General features: G+C 46.1%; 1 pseudogene; it reads left to right on the top strand.

Moving 5' to 3' along the window:
* The first annotated feature begins 9,567 nt into the window (after positions 1 to 9,567).
* LOC129469655 (glyceraldehyde-3-phosphate dehydrogenase-like) lies at positions 9,568 to 10,568 on the top strand (annotated as a pseudogene).
* Positions 10,569 to 18,956: the final 8,388 nt, after the last annotated feature.

Raw genomic sequence — 18,956 nt, 5'->3', positions numbered from 1 at the left:
AGACGAGATCATGTCGTTGCACTCCAGCCTGGATGACAGAGCAAGACACTATCTCAAAAATAAATAAATAAATAAGGATGGGCATGGTGGCTCACGCCTGTAATCCCAGCACTTTGGGAGGCTGAGGTGGGCAGATCACCTGAGGTCGGGAGTTCGAGACAAGCCTGACTAACATGGAGAAACCTCGTCTCTATTAAAGATACAAAATTAGCTGGGCGTGGTGGCGCATGCCTGTAATCCCAGCTACTCAGGAAGCTGAGGCAAGAGAATCACTTGAATCCGGGAGGCGGAGGTTGCAGTGAGCTGAGATGGCGCCATTGTACTCCAGCCTGAGCAACAGAGGAAACTCTCAAAAAAACACAAAAAAACAAAAAACAAATTTTTTTTTGTTTTTTTGAGACGGAGTCTCGTTTTGTCACCCATGCTGGAGTGCAATGGCGTAATCTCAGCTCACTGCAAGCTCTGTCTCCCGGGTTCACGCCATTCTCCTGCCTCAGCCTCCCAAGTAGCTGGGACCACAGGTGCCCGCCACCACACCCGACTAATTTTTTTTTTTACATCAAAATTACTTTATTAACATTGTACTTTGAACAAATTTTGCCACCATTTCCAGGTTGCAATACGGTGTCACAGTTAAGATCACAGACTCTAGAACCAGACCACCTGGTTTAAAGATCATATTCATACACACATAGCTCTGTAATCTTTAGGATAAATAACTGCTCAAATATTCAGTTTTTCTCATCTGTGAAAAGCACAGTATCGAGTATCTAGCTCATAAGGTTGTTTTTGAGGGTTACACCTAACTATAGGAATATTCGATCAAAGTTACCCATTATCATTACTAATTTTTTCTACTTAGGGAAGTTGCCTAGTATCTCAGGAAAGTAAGTTATACAGATTTGGTTGAGAGAAAATAAGTTTTCTATTAGTCATTCACAGGAAGCATATATGGAAAGAGAGAAAATAGGCAAAGGTCTAATGTCACACTCAGTGTTTTTTTTTTTAATTTTATTTTATTAATTTTTTTGCACACAAAACAATAAACATTTTCTAAAAATACATACAAACAAAAAGATGCATATCAAACATGTTAGGAAGGTTGCACATGGGAAGACGGGGAATAGAAATGGGGGGTGGGGATTAAAGAAAATAATCAGTTCCCCCCACCGAGAGGGACTTTGTATGGATCAATGCTAATAACTCAATCCTCTATTTGACAAAAAGAAGGAGACGAAAGAGGAAGAAAAAGAAAGTGGGATAAAGGATCAGAAAGGGAGGAAAATAGAAAAAATTAGGGTATGACTCCAGGGTAGACCTGTTTTGTTGTCACTGGGTTGGTTGGTTGGTTTGTCTGTTGTATTTTTCATATGTTTCGCCATGTTGGCCAGGCTGGTCTCGAACTCCTAGCCTCAAGTGATCAACCCGCCTCGGCCTCCCAGAGAGCTGGGACCACAGGCGTGAGCCACCACATCCAGCCCCCACATTGCGTCTGGCCTCCGTGGTAGACCTCCCAGACGGGGTGGCCGGGCAGAGGCGCTCCCCATATCGCAGACGGGGCGGCCGGGCAGAGGCGCTCCTCACTTCCCAGACGGGGCGGCCGGGCGGAGGCACTCCTCACTTCCCAGACGATGATGCCCGACTAATTTTTTGTATTTTTAGTAGAGACAGGGTTTCACCGTGTTAGCCAGGATGGTCTCGATCTCCTGACCTTGCGATCCGCCCGCCTCGGCCTCACAAAGTGCTGGGATTACAGGCGTGAGCCACCATGCCCTGCCCAAAACAAAATATTAATAAAAATATGTAAGCACAGAACAGTGGCCCTCAATCAAGCTTCACTTTAGAATCACCTGGGGAGCTTTTATGTAGATGTCAGAACCTCTGGAGGTGCAGCTCAGGAATCTGATTTTTAAAACTCACAAATGCAACACAAAAACTCCAAATGAGTCCAGGAATTTGGCTGCACATTAGAATCACCTAAGGAGTGTTTAAATATCCCAGAGTCCAATCTGGCACCAAGACTGATTAAATCAAAATGTCTATAGCTGGACCCAGGCAATGGTATTTTCTAAAGCTCGCCAGGTAATCCTAATAGGCAGCCAAAGTTGAGAACCACTGAATGGAAGGCATTCAGAGGTGATAAGAGGGTAGGCTAGAGCAGCCAAGGAATGTTTCCGCAGGAGATTGGATCGGAGCCATGTCTTCAAGAATAAGCAGAAAAGGAGAAGAAAGGAATTTGAGGGTGAAGAACAGCATAAAAAAAAATTTCGGCTTCGGTGAAAGATTCATAATGAGAAATAAGGTTGGGATCATAGGGTGGGGCCAGATCTTGAGGGGCCCATAATGTCAAGTAGGGGGTTTAATGTATACCTAATAAGACAGTCCCAGATCTGGTTCGGTGGCTCACGCCTGTCATCTCAGCACTTTTGGAGGCTGAGACGGGCAGATCACTTGAGGTCAGGTGTTCAAGACCAGCCTGGCCAAAATGGTGAAACCCTGTCTCTACTAAAAATATAAAAAATTAGCCAGACATGGTGGCATGTGCCTGTAATCCCAGCTACTCCAGAGGCTGAGGCAGGAGAATCACTTGAACCCTGGAGATGGAGGTTGCAGTGAGCTGAGATCGTGCCACTGCACTCCAGCCTGGGTGACAGAGCGAGACTCTGTTCCCACAAAAAAAAAAGACAGTCACAGAAGATTTTAAGCAAGGAAGCAACTGCTTTGAGATTTGGGGGAAGGTAAATCTGGGAGTAGATATCAAGTGCATAGGGAAAGGCTAGAGCCAAGGGGACCAGATAAAAGATTATTAAAGATTTTCTAGAGTGATTATACCTAGTAATGGAGAGGGTATAGACAGATGAACATTCTCATGTCCATCCCATGTCCATGCTCATGTCCATTATACACTCATCATGCTGGTACAGCCTTTCTGGAAGACAGAGAAGCCACAGCCATTAGAGTGCCTTTGTGAGAATTGCAACAAGATACTCCTACCTCCAAACAGACACAACCCCATGCCAAGGTGCATGGCTTGGCAAGCAAAGCTGCCACCATCCACCTCCCCTTGACACTGACTCCTGTGTGCACTAGCCCTGCTAAAGAGCAAATTCACAGAGTTATACAACTGCACATAATCAGCCTCTGCTATGGATCACTAAACATGGAGAATATAGGGATTGTTCTACAAAGGAACAGGCTGACCACAGAGCTATGTGTATCTCAGAAGTGCCCAAGAAACAGTGAGGGTTCAGGAAGAGCTTGGACTCAGGACACCACATCAAGGGCAAGTATCATTAATAAACTATCCGGTAGATAGTCTCCCACCTTGATTCAGAATCCTCCTTTGGTCAGACAGCAACATGCCCAGCACCAGGAATGACTCAAGATCAGTCTAAGCCGATCTCAGTCATTGCTGTTCCCTTTGCCAGATATTGATCCAAGGGGATACATAACATAGTTCCAGTTAACAATGCAGAGAGGTGTTTCTGGAAGGATTTGCCCCCTGCTAAAAAGCGAGAAGTATGTGAAGTGGAAGCCCTTTTGCTGCCATCAAGATCTGCTTCCCTTGTTTCCTGTTTGGAAGACTGTTGTGCAAAGATGTAATGTTGGAGCTGTGGCAGCTACTTTGCAACAATGAAGAATCTCAGAGATTCTGAGCCAGGAGGATCTCAGATATTCTGACTCAGTTTCCTGACTTTGCTGAGCTGCTTAACTAATCCTGGAACCATGTAACTCCAAAGTTCACATTTTGTGAGATAGGTAAACATCTTTACAATTTAAGTCGCTAGTCTTTGGATATTGCGTTACTTGCAGTTGAACACCTCTGAACATTCTGAACATTTGCCAATTAATTTGTTCAACAAGAATATAATAGCTTCTACTTAATACTAGGGATTTAAAGATGTGATAAGGTTCTAGGCTGGGCACAGTGGCTTATGCCTGTAATCCCAGCACTTTGGGAGGCCGAGGTGGGCGAATCACCAGGTCAGGAAATCGAAACCAGCCTGGCCAACATAGTGAAACCCCATCTCTACTAAAAATACAAAAATTAGCTGGGCGTGGTGGCGGGCGCCTGTAGTGCCAGCTACTCAGGAGGCTGAGGTGGGAGAATCGCTTGAACCTGGGAGGCGGAGGTTGCAGTGAGCCGAGATCACGCCACTGCACTCCAGCCTGGTGACAGATCAAGAGCAAGACTCTGTCAAAAAAAAAAAAGTGATAAGTTTCCAAAGGAGAATTTATATTCCAAAGGGGAAGACAGACACAGTTAAACAAACAAACTCGTGGGACAAGTGCTCTAACAGAGGTACGAACAAAATACTGCAGGATGGTAGAAAGCCGATTGACTTGGCCTGAGAATAAGAGGATATACAGATGGGGTTTTGTTTAGATCTTAAGTGTGAGGGATATTCATGTGAAGACATCTGTGATGCTGCAAGTAAGAGATCTGAATTAAACTCATAAACTTTGGCAGCAACAGTGCAGAGCTGGTAGTCAAAGTTATGGGAGATGTTAGTATCTCCCTAGGTACCACTGGGAATGCTTGCAGCTGCAGGTAGCAGAAAACCCAACTCATAGCAACTTAAAAATGAGAATAGCAGGTTCAGTCCAGGATTGATTCACTTACTGGCTTAACTACCTCAAAGCTCAGGACAGCATCACTGTGACTGACTCTGTTCAACTTCTCCCCAGGCTCAGCTGTAGATGGATTCTACAGCTTCAGGCACCACGTCCTCAAATCTTGTTTAAAGGTATAAAGGGCAGCTTCTCCCTGCACATTTGTTCCCTGAAATCCCTCCCACGTAAAATTCTGTTTGTGCTCCATTGGCAAGGAGCATGTCACATGTCTAATCATTTTTTTTTTTTTTTTTTGACGGAATCTCAGTCTGTCAGCCAGGCTGGAGTACACTGGCAGAATTTCAGCTCACTGCAAGCTTTGCCTCCCAGGTTCAAACTATTCTCCTGCTTCAGCCTCCCGAGTAGCTGGAACTGCAGGCACATGCCACCACACCTGGCTAATTTTTGTATTTTTAGTAGAGACAGGGTTTCACTATGTTGGCCAGGCTGGTCTCAAACTCCTGACTTCATGATCCAGCTGCGGCAGCCTCCCAAAGTGCAGGGATTACAGGCGTGAGTCACTGTGCCCAGCCTACATGTCCACTTTTAAATCACAGGCAAAGATAAATGATTTACCATGATTGTTTGAACCAATCATGATTCATCCTTTGGCATAGAGGAGGGGTCACCCTCCCTGAACAAGAAGAGAGAATGGCTGGGTGCAGTGTATCATGCCTGTAGTCCCAGCACTTTGTGAGGCCAAGGCAGGCGGATAACCTGAGGTCAGGTGTTCAAGACCAGCCTGGCCAACATAGTGAAACCCTGTCTCTACTAAAAATACAAAAATTAGCCAAGCGTGGTGGCATGTGCCTGTAATCTCAGCTATTCGGGAGGCTGAGGCAGGAGAATCACTTGAATCCAGGAGGCAGAGGTTGCCGTGAGCCAAGATAGCACCAGTACACTCCAGCCTGGGCAACAGAGCAAGACTTCGTCTAAAAAAAAAAAAGGCCAGGCGCAGTGGCTCACGCCTGTAATCCTAGCACTTTGGGAGGCTGAGGCTGGCGGATCACCTGAGGTCAGGAGTTCGAGACCAGCTTGACCAACACGGAGACGTCGCTACTAAAAATACAAAATTAACCAAGCATGGTGGCACATGCCTGTAATCCCAGCTACTTGGGAGGCTGAGGCAGGAGAATCGTTTGAACCTGGGAGGCGGAGGTTGCAGTGAGCCGAGATCGTGCCATTGCATTCCAGTAGGAATCAAGAGCAAAACTCCATCTCAAAAAAAAAAAGGAAGAGAGAATGAGTGTTGAATTGGCAACCACGGTCACTCTCTGAGGGAGCAAAGAGAATAGGAAAAGAACTGAAACAGAGAACTGGAAACATGTCAGCATTTTCAAGATGGGGCAGGAAGTTGGAGATGGAGAAGAAAAGATTAGAAAAGTGAGAGAGGAAGGACTCCCAGAAGACAAGGAAAGAGATTCCAGAAGGAAAAAGTGGCCAACAGCTTCAAACATTACAGAGAGGTCAAATTGATGAGGACCATCCTGGTAAACATTAGTCTTGATGAGTAGGAGGTCAGTCTTGTCCTTGGTAAGGGTTGCCAAAAACATAAAAACATATTGAAAAGGATATGTGGGAGGTGAAGAAGTGAAGTATGCAGGAAAAGGGGGGAAACAAAATATGCAGCCAGAGAGAGAAGACTTGGAGGGAACAACCATGTTGAACACAGAGCCTGCCAGAATCAGAAGTTATTGCTGGACCTGGCTAAAGCTAAGCAGGAAGACAAATCAGCTTCCTCTACTGCATATTCATCAGGGAACCTTCTCGCCAGCTTGAGAGAGTGCATTGAGACAGAAGAGCCCCTCCCACCGGGCTGCACGATTAATTCTCATCTCCCTCGGGGCTTGGCATAAAAGAAGGACTAATCATGCTCTCTCATCGTCTGGGCAATTAGTCTCTCATCAGCTGGCACAAAATGAGGGGCTTATGACATTTTGTGACAGCACAGCCCCCATCACATCTGGGCCTTAATCTCTTGAATTAGCCAAATCAAGGGTAAGTTTGGAGATGTATTGTGATTCAAACGATAGAATAAATAACCCATTGGCCGGGCTTCACTCCAAGTCTCCCTGCCTTCATGAGTGATGTCTAATTGGAGAAGGCTAAAATGGCAAGGCTGGTGCTACAGATGCCTTGCAGGGAGACAGCAGGGTCAGGGAAGTAAGGTTACAGTAAGAATGTGCCCAGTTGGGATTCCTCCCCTGGGACTGTCCTAGAGCTTCTCTATCTGCTGTCTACCCTGGACCTTTGAGAGCAAAGGGATATATCTCAGGCTGGGCTGGGAAATTCCATGCTTAGCAGATCCTCCTTATACTTGAGAAGGACCAATATGAGAACTCTGCAATCCGACAGTCCCCCTGTGTGTCCCTCTATCCTAACACCAATCACACAGCACTGGAATCCTCCAGGACTGTCTCTGTCCCATAGATTGTTTACTGCTTGAGAGCAAGAACCAGGTTTGCTTTGTTCACTCCACTCTATGCCCAGTGCCCAGACAAGGACTGGCAGAGGGCAGTACTCAAGGAATGCTGGCCATACGAACAAATGAGCAAATGGATAAAAGAATGAGAGAAAGCAGGGTGCAGAGAACACATTCAGGCCACAAAACACTCTTCAAAGGACATTTCTTCAGCAACTACCATGTGTTCATGAGCAGACACTGTGTCAGTGGGACCATGCCTTCCAGTAGGAAGGTAACTAGTTGGGCTCCTTCTCCCGGTCCCCTTTGGATGATGAAGCACCTTCACATCTGGTATTTCATGGGTTATTCACAATCACCTTGATAGGCTGGGAGAGAAGAGGAAATAAACCAAGCAAAATGTCTTTAAACAGATTCATTAGGGACCTTCCTGCCTCTGTCACGGAAGCTATTAGGGCAGAGAATCCCCTTCCCACTTGGTGCCAGTAGAGTCCCACAACAGGGATTATATTTTCCACTTTGCAGACTAAAAACAAAACAAACTGCCGGGCGCAGTGGCTCATGCCTGTAATCCCAGCACTTTGGGAGGCCGAGGTGGGCGGATCACCTGAGATCAGGAGTTCGAGACCAGCCTGATCAACATGGAGAAACCCCGTCTCTACTAAAAATACAAAATTAGCCGGGTGTGGTGGCACAAGCCTGTAATCCCAGCTACTTGGGAGGCTGAGGCAGGAGAATCGCTTGAACCCAGGAAGCGGAGGTTGCAGTGAGCCGAGATTGCACCATTGCACTCCAGCCTGGGCAACAAGAATGAAACTCCATCTCAAAAAAAACCAAAAAAAAAAAACAAAAAAAAAAAAACAAAAAAAAACTAGCTCAGAGAAACAAAGTACCTAATGTTTACACGACAAGAAATAGAAAAGCTAGGACTGGAACCCAAGCCAAGGCCAACCCTCTTTCCACTCTACTACCTCACTTCTCTGCTCACCCTGCATCTGCCCTTCAAATCTTTTTTTTTTTTTGAGATGGAGTCTCACTCTGTTGCCCAGGCTGGAGTGCAGTGGCATGATCTTGGCTCACTACAACCTCCGCCTCCTGGGTTCAAGCAATTCTTCTGCCTCAGCCTCCCAAGTAGTGGGGACTACAGGCACGTGCCACAACACCCAGCTAATTTTTTGTATTTTTAGTAGAGACAGGGTTTCACCATGTTAACCAGGATGGTCTCGATCTCCTGACCTCGTGATCCACCCGCCTTGGCCTCCCAAAGTGCTGGGATTACAGGCGTGAGCCAACACACCCAGCCTCGAAGAGTATTTCAATTAGCAAAAGCATTTTCTCCTCTGAAAAGATTGCACATCCCAAGGAGGAGCAAAGCTTCCGGGTAGAGAGTGTGAACTCATCCCCAAATGCTTTGCCTGGGTTTCTTCACTTTCAGCCCAAACCTGGTGGACATTCATAATAAAGCCTGTATCCAGCCTCAGGCTTCCAGGTGCCAAGTTGGTCCATCCTCTCAGGAGATGCTCTATTATGGCCAGTGGAGTCAACTCAAGCAGCACTGAGCAGCAAAGGTGGTGTTCTGAGACCCAAACCTCTTAGGGAAGATATAGCTGCAGGAGCAGCAGACCACCCTAGAGAAGCCTTGGCACTTGCCAGTGAATTTCATTTTTCTTTCAAATTTTATCCATCCACTTTAAATTTTTCTCACTGATTTTTTTTCTCTTTTTCTTTTTTTTTTTGAGACAGTCTCGATCTGTCGCCTAGGCTGGAGTGCAGTAGTGCGATCTCAGCTCATTGCAACCTCCACCACCCGGGTTCACGCAATTCTCCTGCCTCAGCCTCCTGAGTAGTTGGGATTACAGGCGCCTGCCACCATGCCTGGCTAATTTTTTTATTTTTAGTAGAGACGGAGTTTTACCATGTTGGTCAGGCTTGTCTCCAACTCCTGACCTCAGGTGATCCACCTGCCTCGGCCTCCAAAAGTGCTGGGATACAGGTGTGAGCCACCGTGCCTGGCCTGATTTTTTTCTTATGAAAATAAACTGTTGACCATTGTGGAACATCTGAAAAAAATACAGAGAAGCAGGGGCTGGGCGCAGTGGCTCATGACTGTAATCCCAGCACTTTGGGAGGCTGAGGCTTGCAGATCACTTTAAGTCAGGAGCTTGAGACTAACCTGGTCAATATGGTGAAACCCTATCTCTACTAAAAATACAAAAATTAGCTGGCCATGATGGTGCATGCCTGTAATTCCAGCTACTTGGGAGGCTGAGGCACAATAATTGCTTGAACCTTGGAGGTGGAGGTTGCAGTGAGCCAAGATCATGCCACTGCACTTCAGTCTGGATGATGGAGTGAAACTCTGTCTCAACAACAACAATTAAAATACAGAAAAGCATTTTTTTTTAAAAAAAGGGGGAGGACAGCAATCACCCATAGCTTACCTTCTAGAGAAAACCACTATTAACAGTTTAGGCTCTCTGCTACTTCTGTTCGACAGACAACCGCATCTTATCGTGCAGCTGGTGCACCACGGTGAAGGTCAAGGCCGGAGTAAATGGATTTGGCTGTATTGGGCACCTGGTCACCAGGGCTGCTTCCAACTCCAGTAAAGTGGATATTGTTGCCATCAATGATCCCTTCATTGACCTCAACTACATGGTCTACATGTTCCAGTATGATTCCACCCATGGCAAATTCCATGGCACCATCAAAGCTGAGAACGGGAAGTTTGTCACCAATGGAAATCCCATCACCATCTTCCAGGAGTGAGATCCCACCAAAATCAAATGGGGTGATGCTGGCACTGAGCGTGTTGTGGAGTCCACCAACATCTTCATGACCATGGAGAAGGCTGGGGCTCACTTGCAGCAGGGAGCCAAAAGGGTCATCATTTCTGCCCCCTCTGCTGATGCCCCCATGTTTGTGATGGACATGAACCATGAGAATTATAACAACAGCCTCAAGATCATCAGCAATGCCTCCTGTACCACCAACTGCCTAGTGCCCCTGGCCAAGGTCATCCATGACAACTTCAGCATCATGGAAGGACTCATGACCACAGTCCATGCCATCACTGCCACCCAGAAGACTGTGGATGGCCCCTCTGGGAAACTGTGGCATGATGGCCGAGGGGCTCTCCAGAACATCATCTCTGCATCTACTGGTGCTGCCAAGTCTGTGGGCAAGGTCATCCCTGAGCTGAACCAGGAGCTTACTGGCATGGCCTTCCATGTCCCCCCCACCAACGTGTTGGTTGTGGACCTGACCTGCCATCTGGAGAAACCTGTCAAATATGATGACATTCAAGAAGGTGGTGAAACAGACATCAGAGGGCCCCCTCAAGGTCATCCTGGGCTACACTGAGCACCAGGTTGTCTCCTCTAACAGTGACACCCACTCTTCCACCTTCGATGCTGGGGCTGGCATTGCCCTCAATGACCACTTTGTCAAGCTAATTTCCTGGTATGACAATGAATTTGGCTACAGCAACAAGGTGGTGAACCTCATGGCCCACATGGCCTCCAAGGAGTAAGACCTCTGGACCACCAGCCCCAGTGAGAGGACAAGAGGAAGAGAGAGGCCCTTAGCTGCTGGGGAGTCCCTGCCACACTCTGAGAATTTCCCATCCTCACAATTTCCATGCAGACCCTCTGAAGAAGGAGGGTCACGGGGAGCCTTACCTTGTCGTGTATCATCAATAAAGTCCCCTGTGCTCAGCCAAATAAACAAAAACAAAATACGATTTAGCATATCTCCTTGTTTTTTCTATGCATTTGTTACATGGTTGACAGTGTGTTATATGTACAATTTTGTATTCTTATTTTACTGAAATGGGACAGCTTCATTGCTTTTTATTATAATAAAAGCAGTTTGTCCTGGGGCTATATATGTAGAAAAATTACCTAGGAAGGTCAGACAATGCAGAAACAAACAGATATTTATGTGCGCTTACTATATTTGTTTTGTTTTGAGACAGGATCTCACCATATTGCCCAGGCTGATCTCAAGCTCCTGGGCTCAAGTGATCCTTCTGCCTTGGCCTCCCAAAGTACTGGGATTACAGCATGAGCTACCATGCCTGGCCTTAGTATATTTTAGGTGCTTGGGGTATGAAATTGAGTCAAGTCTTTCCCTCCAGCAGGAGAGAAAGATAAAAACTAGGTAAGCAAATAAACAGGATAATTTCAGATTGAGGTAAGGGCTTTCAAGAAATGGGGTAATGTGGCAAAGAATAATGGGAGTAGGGGATGAGTAGATGGGGAGATCAGGGAAGGCCTCCTGAAGGAGGCAATATTTGAGCTGAAATAGATTTGAATGTTGCTCCAACAGCCAAAAATGACCTGCTGGAATCCATCCCACAGAGAGCCTGGTACCACCCACAGTGTGCCCAGGGCTCAGGCTCAAGACAGGGGCTTGCCTAACATTCAAAAAGTGTTCATTGAACTTCTACTATGTGCTGACACTGGATACAGTGAGGAACAAAACAGAGTGGTTCCTTTTCTCATGGCACCTATTGCCTAGTAGAAAGACAGATATTAAACAAATAAGCCCATCAATATGTAAATACACATTTATTAAGTGTCATTGGCTGGGCTCACACCTGTAATTGGTAGTGGCTCACACCTGTAATCCCAGCACTTTGGGAGGCTGAGGTGGGAGGATCACCTGAGGCCAGGAGTTAGGGACCAGCCTAGGCAACATAGTGAGATGCTGTCCCTACAAAAATGTAAATAAAAAATTAGCTATGCGTGGTGGTGCATGCCTGTGGTCCCAGCTTGGCTGAAGTGGGAGGACTACTTGACCCCGGGAGGTAGAGGCTGAAGTGAGCCATGATTGCACCACTGCACTCCAGCCTGGGCATCAGAGTCAGACTCTGTATCAAAAAAAAAAAAACAGAAGGAAGGAAGGAAGGAGAAAGAAAGAAAGAGAGGAGGGAAGGAAGGAAGGGAAAGAAAGAGAGAGAGAGAAGGAAAGAAAGAAAGAAAGAAAGAGAGAGAGAGAGAAAAGAAAGAGAGAAAAGAGAAGAAAGAAAGAAAGAAGAAAGAAAGAAAGAAAGAAAGAAAGAAAGAAAGAAAGAAAGAAAGAAAGAAAGAAGAAAGAAAGAAAGGGAGGGAGGGAGAGGGGAGGGAGGGAGGGAAGGAAGGGAGGAAGGAAGGAAGGAATGAAGGAGGGAAGGAAGGAAGGAAAAGAGAAAGAAAGAAAGAAAGAAAGAAAGAAAGAAAGAAAGAAAGAAAGAAAGAAGAAAGAAAGAAAGGGAGGGAGGGAGGGAGAGGGGAGGGAGGGAAGGAAGGGAGGGAGGAAGGAAGGAATGAAAGAGGGAAGGAAGGAAGGAAAAGAGAAAGAAAGAAAGAGAAAGAAAGAAAGAAAGAAAGAAAAGAAAAGAGAGAGCCTCTCTAAAAAGTGAAATTTAATACAGTGGAAGGATGAAAAGGAGCCAGCAAAGGTGCAACAGTGGGAAGCATTCAGGTAGACAGAAGAACATGCACAAAGTCACGGAGCAGGAATGTACTGAGGGTGTTCAGGGAACAGAAATGAGTCCTGTTTGGCTAGGCGACTGCAATTTGGGAGGAAGGAGTTTTTTCTGTTTTGGGGGTTTTTTTAGCAACAAGGTGCCACTCTGTTGTCTAGGCTAGAGTGCAGTGGCGCCATCACGGCTCACTGCAGCCTTGACTTCTTGGGCTCAAGTGATCCTCCCACCTCAGCCTCCCAAGTAGCTGGGACTACAGGTGCATGCCATCATGCCTGGCTAGTTCTTTGTATTTTTTGTAGAGACGAGTTTTCACCACGTTGCCCAGGTTGGTCTGGAACTCCTGGGCTCAAGCGATCTGTCTGTCTCGGCGTCCCAAAGTGCTGGGATTACAGGCATGAGTCACTGCGCCCGGCAGACAGGGCAATTCTAAATAAGGTTGGCAAGGTAGGCAGGAGCCGGGAGAACCCCTAGGCCAGAGTAAGAAGGTTGAAGTTCATACTCAAAGTGATGGGAATCCAATAGAGAGGTTTCAGCAGAGGGAATACCAGGATCTGGTTTATATATATTTAGTCACTGTTGCTATGTGGAGAAATAAATTATAGGGTGGTAAGAGTGAAAGCTATAAGAAATAGTGGCTCAGATCAGGGATAAAGGTAGATACAGCAGAAAGTTAAGACATGGAATTGATAGGATTTCATCTTAAATGAGAAGTTTCTGGCTTGGGCACTTAAATGGATGAGAGTGTCAGAATTTTGTAGAACCCAAGCTGCCTGCTTTCCTGGAACTGAGGCATGTACAGTGAAGACTGAGGCCTAGAGAACAGAATGTCACTTTATTTATTTATTTATTTTTGAGACAGAGTCTCACTCTGTTGCCCAAGCTGAAGTGCAGTGGTATGATCTTAGCTCACTGCAACCTCCGTTTCCAGGTTTAAGCAATCCTCCTACCTCAGCCTCCCAAGTAGCTGGGACTGCATACATGTGTCACCACACCCGGCTAATTTTTGTATTTTTAGTAGAGACGGGGTTTCACTGTGTTAGCCAGGCTGGTCTCGAACTCCTGGCCTCAAGTGATCTGCCTGCCTCGGCCTCCCAAAGTGCTGAGATTACAGGCGTGAGCCACCGTGCCTGGCCATAATGTCACTTTACCTAATGATAACTACTAAGAATGCCTCAAAGTTCAGCTTAGATCTGAATATATGACCAAATTTGCTATTCTGCTGCAGCTTCATCCCTGGCCTTTGGAAGATTAAATTGCAAAATATCTATTTCAGTGGCATTTCAGAAATTGTACACGATGAGCAATTGTGTGGCTGTATATGTGGCCACCATGTTTTGCAAGCATAAGAATGTCGTTAATCCGGCTGAGCACGGTGGCTCATGCCTGTAATCCCAGCACTTTGGGAGGCCGAGGTGGGTGGATCACCTGAGGTCAGGAGTTCGAGACCAGCCTGGCCAACATGGTGAAACCCTGCCTGTACTAAAAATACAAAAATTAGCTGGGCTTGGTGGCACACTCCTGTAATCCCAGCTACTAGGGAGGCTGAGGCAGGAAAATTGCTTGAACCTGGGAGGCAGAGTTTGCAGTGAGCCGAGTTTGCGCCATTGCACTCCAGCCTGGGTGACAGAGCAAGACTCCATCTCAAAAAAAAAAAAAAAAAAAGTGAAAAATCTCCTTGTGTTCTCTATGTGTTAAATGTTTGTCTCAAGATTTAAAATGCTGTAATATTTAATGATGATCTATGTACCAAAACAGTTTGGAACTTTCAAATGGTGATATAAAAAGTAGATGGACAACTATGCAATGATCAGGAGTGTGTGTTGGCTAGATCAGTGCTTCTCAAACTTAGGGACACTCAAAATCATTGGAGAGCTGATTAAAATACAGATCCCAGGAACCTGTCTTCTAAATGTTCTCATTCAATGGGTCTCTGGACTGGCCCAAGAATTTGTCTTTCTAACAAACTCCAGTGTTTTGGTAATGCTGCTGGTCTGAGGACCCACACTGAATGACTCTGAGCTAGAAACCTTAGGGAAAATATTACAGCCTTTTTAGGCCATGAAACATTTATGAAAATTTAAATGATAATATAAGACAAAATAATAGTTACCATAATTCTAGTCTCAGTAGAATTGTTCGGTGAACTAGCATTTATAACCTTAAGCAAGATAAACTTCGAGTGTTGTAATCCTTAGTTATTTAGTCCATGACTCTTTCCAAAAAGACTATCTGAGAATTTCCATATCTTGGGAAGTTGCACTAAAAGCAAATGTCAACATTGTCACTTCAAAATTTCAGGAAGAGAAAAAACACACACAACATTCATTATGGGTTGCATTCAATCCAATCACAATAAAGAAAATAAAGAGGCCGGGCACAGTGGCTCATGCCTGTAATCCCAGCACTTTGGGAGGCCGAGGTGGGCAGATAACGAGGTCAGATCGAGACCATCCTGGCTAACACGTTGAAACCCCATCTCTACTAAAAACACAAAAAATTAGCCGGCGTGGTGGCAGGCGCCTGTAGTCCCAGCTACTCGGGAGGCTGAGGCAGGAGAATGGCGTGAACCCGGAAGGCAGAGCTTGCAGTGAGCTGAGATTGCTCCACTGCACTCTAGCCTGGGTGACAGAGCGAGATTCCATCTAAAAAAAAAAAGAAAAGAAAAGAAAGAAGAAAATGTCAGATAAGTGAGGCATCCAAAAAACGTTTTGACCCTCCATAACCCCAGATGAAAGTGAACGTCTACTGCCAGGCGCGGTGGCTCACGCTTGTAATCCCAGCACTTTGGGAGGCCGAGGCGGGCGGATCACGAGGTCAGGAGATCGAGACCACGGTGAAACCTTGTCTCTACTAAAAATACAAAAAATTAGCCGGGCGTGGTGGCGGGCACCTGTAGTCCCAGCTACTCGGAGAGGCTGAGGCAGGAGAATGGCGTGAACCCGGGAGGCGAAGCTTGCAGTGAGCCGAGATCGCGCCACTGCACTCCAACCTGGGTGACACGCGAGACTCTGCCTCAAAAAAAAAAAAAAAAAGAAAAAAAAAAAGAAAGTGAACATCTACTTATCAGCCAGGCACGGTGGCTCATGCCTGTAATCCCAGCACTTTAGGAGGCCAAGGCAGGCAGATCACTTGAGGTCAGGAGTTCAAGAACAGCCTGGCCAACATGGCGAAGCCCCGTCTCTACAAAAAGTACAAAAATTAGCCAGGCGCAGAGGCTGAGGCAGGAGAATTGCTTGAACCCAGAAGGTGAAGATTGCAGTGAGCTGAGATCATGCCACTGCACTCCAGCCTGGGTGACAAGAGTGAGGCTCCATCTCAAAAACTAATAAAATAATGATGATGATAATAATAATAATAATAGAAAGTGAACTTCTACTTATAACCTAAATGTGCCAAGTAGTGACCGAAGGAACAATTCAGGTGCTGAATGTGCTGAGAAAGTATTATTTCTGCATTAGGACAAGCTTTAGAAATATGGCTACTAAATTTTTTAAATAATAAACTTGCAGCAGTAACTAAATCTTTAATAAAATATAAGATTTATTCTTGACCCTGAGAATTTTATTTTATTTTATTTTTTCGAGACACAGTTTCATTCTGCCGCCAGAGTGCAGTGGTGAAATCTTGGCTCACTGCAACCTCCACATCCCGGGTTCAAGTGATTCTCATGCCTCAGTAGCTGGGATTATAGGCATGCGCCATCGCATCCGGCTAATTTTTGTATTATTAGTAGAAGTGGGGTTTCACTATGTTGACCAGGCTGGTCTCGAACTCCTGACCTCAAGTGATCTGCCCACCTCTGCCAAAGTGCTGGGATTACAGGCATTAGCCACTGCGCCCAGCTGAGAATTTTATTATGTGGTAATGATATTTTTCTTTAGCCTCAGCCAAATATTGATCTAACATTTGTCTAAAACATCCCTTTGGTGTGCCCCCAATCTACTAATTATTGGGCACTGATTGTCCACCAGCCCTGGTGCTGCATTTTGGCTCAGTTAATCTTCAGGTTTTCTCTTTTTCACTTTCTTTCTTTTTTTTTTTTTTTTTTTTTTTTTGAGACAGGATCTCTGTCACCCAGGCTGGAATGCAGTGGTGCAATCATGGCTCACTGCAGCCTCAACCTCCTGGGCTCAAGTGTTCCTCCCATCCTCAGCCTCCCAAGTAGCTAAGACTACAAGCACACACCAGCACACCCTGGCTAGTTTTTTATTTTTTGTAGAGACAGGGTCTCACTATTTTGCCAGGGAAGGTCTCAAACTCCTGGACTCAAGCAATCCTCTAGCCAAGGTGATGAGATTATAGGCGTGAGTCTGATGAGATTAATATCCCCATTTGATAAATTATACAACTAAGGCTCACAGTGATTAGTCCAAGTTCCCCCAGCTAAGGTGGGGAGTCAGAATTCATACCCGGGGCCTTGCTATGTTGCCCAGGCTGAAGTGCAGTGGCTCAAACGCAACTCACTGCAGCCTTAACCTTCGTAGCTCAAGCAATCTTCCTGCCTCAGCCTTCTGAGTAGCTGGGACTACAGGCATGCACCACCACACGCGACTAATTTTTGCATTTTTATTTTTTGCAGAGACGGGGTTCCCCTGTGTTGCCCAGGCGCCTGCTGATACCTTACTCTACATTCCTAGCCTCTCAGCAGCATCTGTGCCACACTCTCCTCAATGAGTCGCTTCCCAGCTGCACCCAGATATGCCGTGGTTGCAGTTTAGGCTGTGGCAGCAATGAACAGAGCCTGCCTGAAGACCAGCAATGGCTTCCTGTCACCTGAAGGGAAAAGGAAAGGAAATGTGCATGGTTGCTGAACCCGAACCTGAATTGAGAATTCTGCTCCTTTATCAGGCAGCTAGCTGGAGCATGGCCAAGGGTTTCTGGATTCAGGTGGAGAGGCCTCTAATGAGTCCTGGCACTAATGTGTGAGCCCGGGGCTGGGAGTCACTGAACCTTATAGGGCTTACTCCCAGTCTGTAGAATGGGGATGATTCAGGGAAGACTGCTTGGGCCAGGGGTCACGGTGAGGATCACAGTGAGCAGAAGTGAGATTCTGATGTTCTTTGGGTACTCACACTGGGGCAGGGAGTGGGGGTGGGAAGGGGAGTACAGCATTTTTATTTCTTCCTATACTGGGGTTATATATGACCATCCTGAGAACAAAAATAATGGGCCGGGCGTGGTGGCTCACGCCTGTAATCCCAGCACTTTGGGAGGCCGAGGTGGGCGGATCACCTGAGGTCAGGAGGTCGAGACCAGCCTGGCCAACATGGCGAAACCCCGTCTCTACTAAAAATACAAAAAATTAGTCAGATATGGTGGCGGGCGCCTATAGTCCCAGCTACTTGGGAGGCTGAGGCAGGAGAATCACTTGAACCCAGGAGGTGGAGGTTGCAGTGAGCCAAGATCGCGCCACTGCACTCTAGCCTGGGAGACAGAGAGAGACTCCATCTCAAAAAATAAAGAAGAAAGAAATAAGGAAATAATAAATAAATGAAAAATAGAGCCAGGTTTTAATACTGGCTGTGCCACTTACTTATGCTCTGAGAGAACTTGGGTCTCAAAGCCTCAGTTTACTCAACTGTAAATTGGTAAAAACACTTATGTTCAGTGGTATGCTAGCAAATGTTTAACAACTGGCTCTCCAGAAGAAACGTAAATCCTTTCTTTGTAGTATTCACTGGTTTCCATCATACAAATATTCCCACCCTGGCAGCATTTTTTTTTTTTTTTTGAGATGGGGATCTCACCATGTTGCCCAGGCTAGTCTTGAACTCCTGGGATCAAGTGATCCTCCCACCTCAGCCTCCTGAGTAGCTGGGATTACAGGTGCGTGCCACAGCACCCAGCTCACCATCACAGATTTTAAGTTACCAACATGAAGTCAACCAGCTCATAAAATTCCTGAAAATTCAACATTCAGCTCGCAATATCCAAGATGGTTTGAGCTAAGTCCAGCACACCACTGCTTCTGCTTAGAGTTTAAATGAAACCGTGCGTCTAAGTGCCTTGTCTAGGGGGCTGAGGAAAGCGACTGAAGAGTGACAGATTTGAGTAGCTCTGTCCCATGAGTGTCCTCCACCTCCAGATAGCTATGAGCGTGGACCCCGCCTGGCCCTGGGAAGCTCCATTATCTCTTCTAAATTACTCTTAGCCTCTCCATATCCTGAAGTTGTCATTTCCAAGGACCACATGCTGTGAGTAAAGACCCTGCTTTATCTCCTTTTACCCCTAAGACTGGACGCATTGACCACCTTTCTAGTCATCAGTAGAGAAACTACCTTTAAACCACTAAGCTGGCCAGGCACGGTGGCTCACGCCTGTAATCCCAGCACTTTGGGAGGCCAAGGCGGAGTTCGAGACCAGCCTGGCCAACATGGTGAAACCCCGTCTGTACTAAAAATTAAAAAAAAATTAGCCAGGCGTGATGGCACACACCTATAGTCCCAACTA

Source organism: Symphalangus syndactylus, chromosome 20 (genome assembly GCF_028878055.3).
Source record: "Symphalangus syndactylus isolate Jambi chromosome 20, NHGRI_mSymSyn1-v2.1_pri, whole genome shotgun sequence".
In the NCBI taxonomy this organism is placed as follows: Eukaryota; Metazoa; Chordata; class Mammalia; order Primates; family Hylobatidae; genus Symphalangus; species Symphalangus syndactylus.
This window is presented reverse-complemented; position numbering and strand designations above follow the sequence as displayed.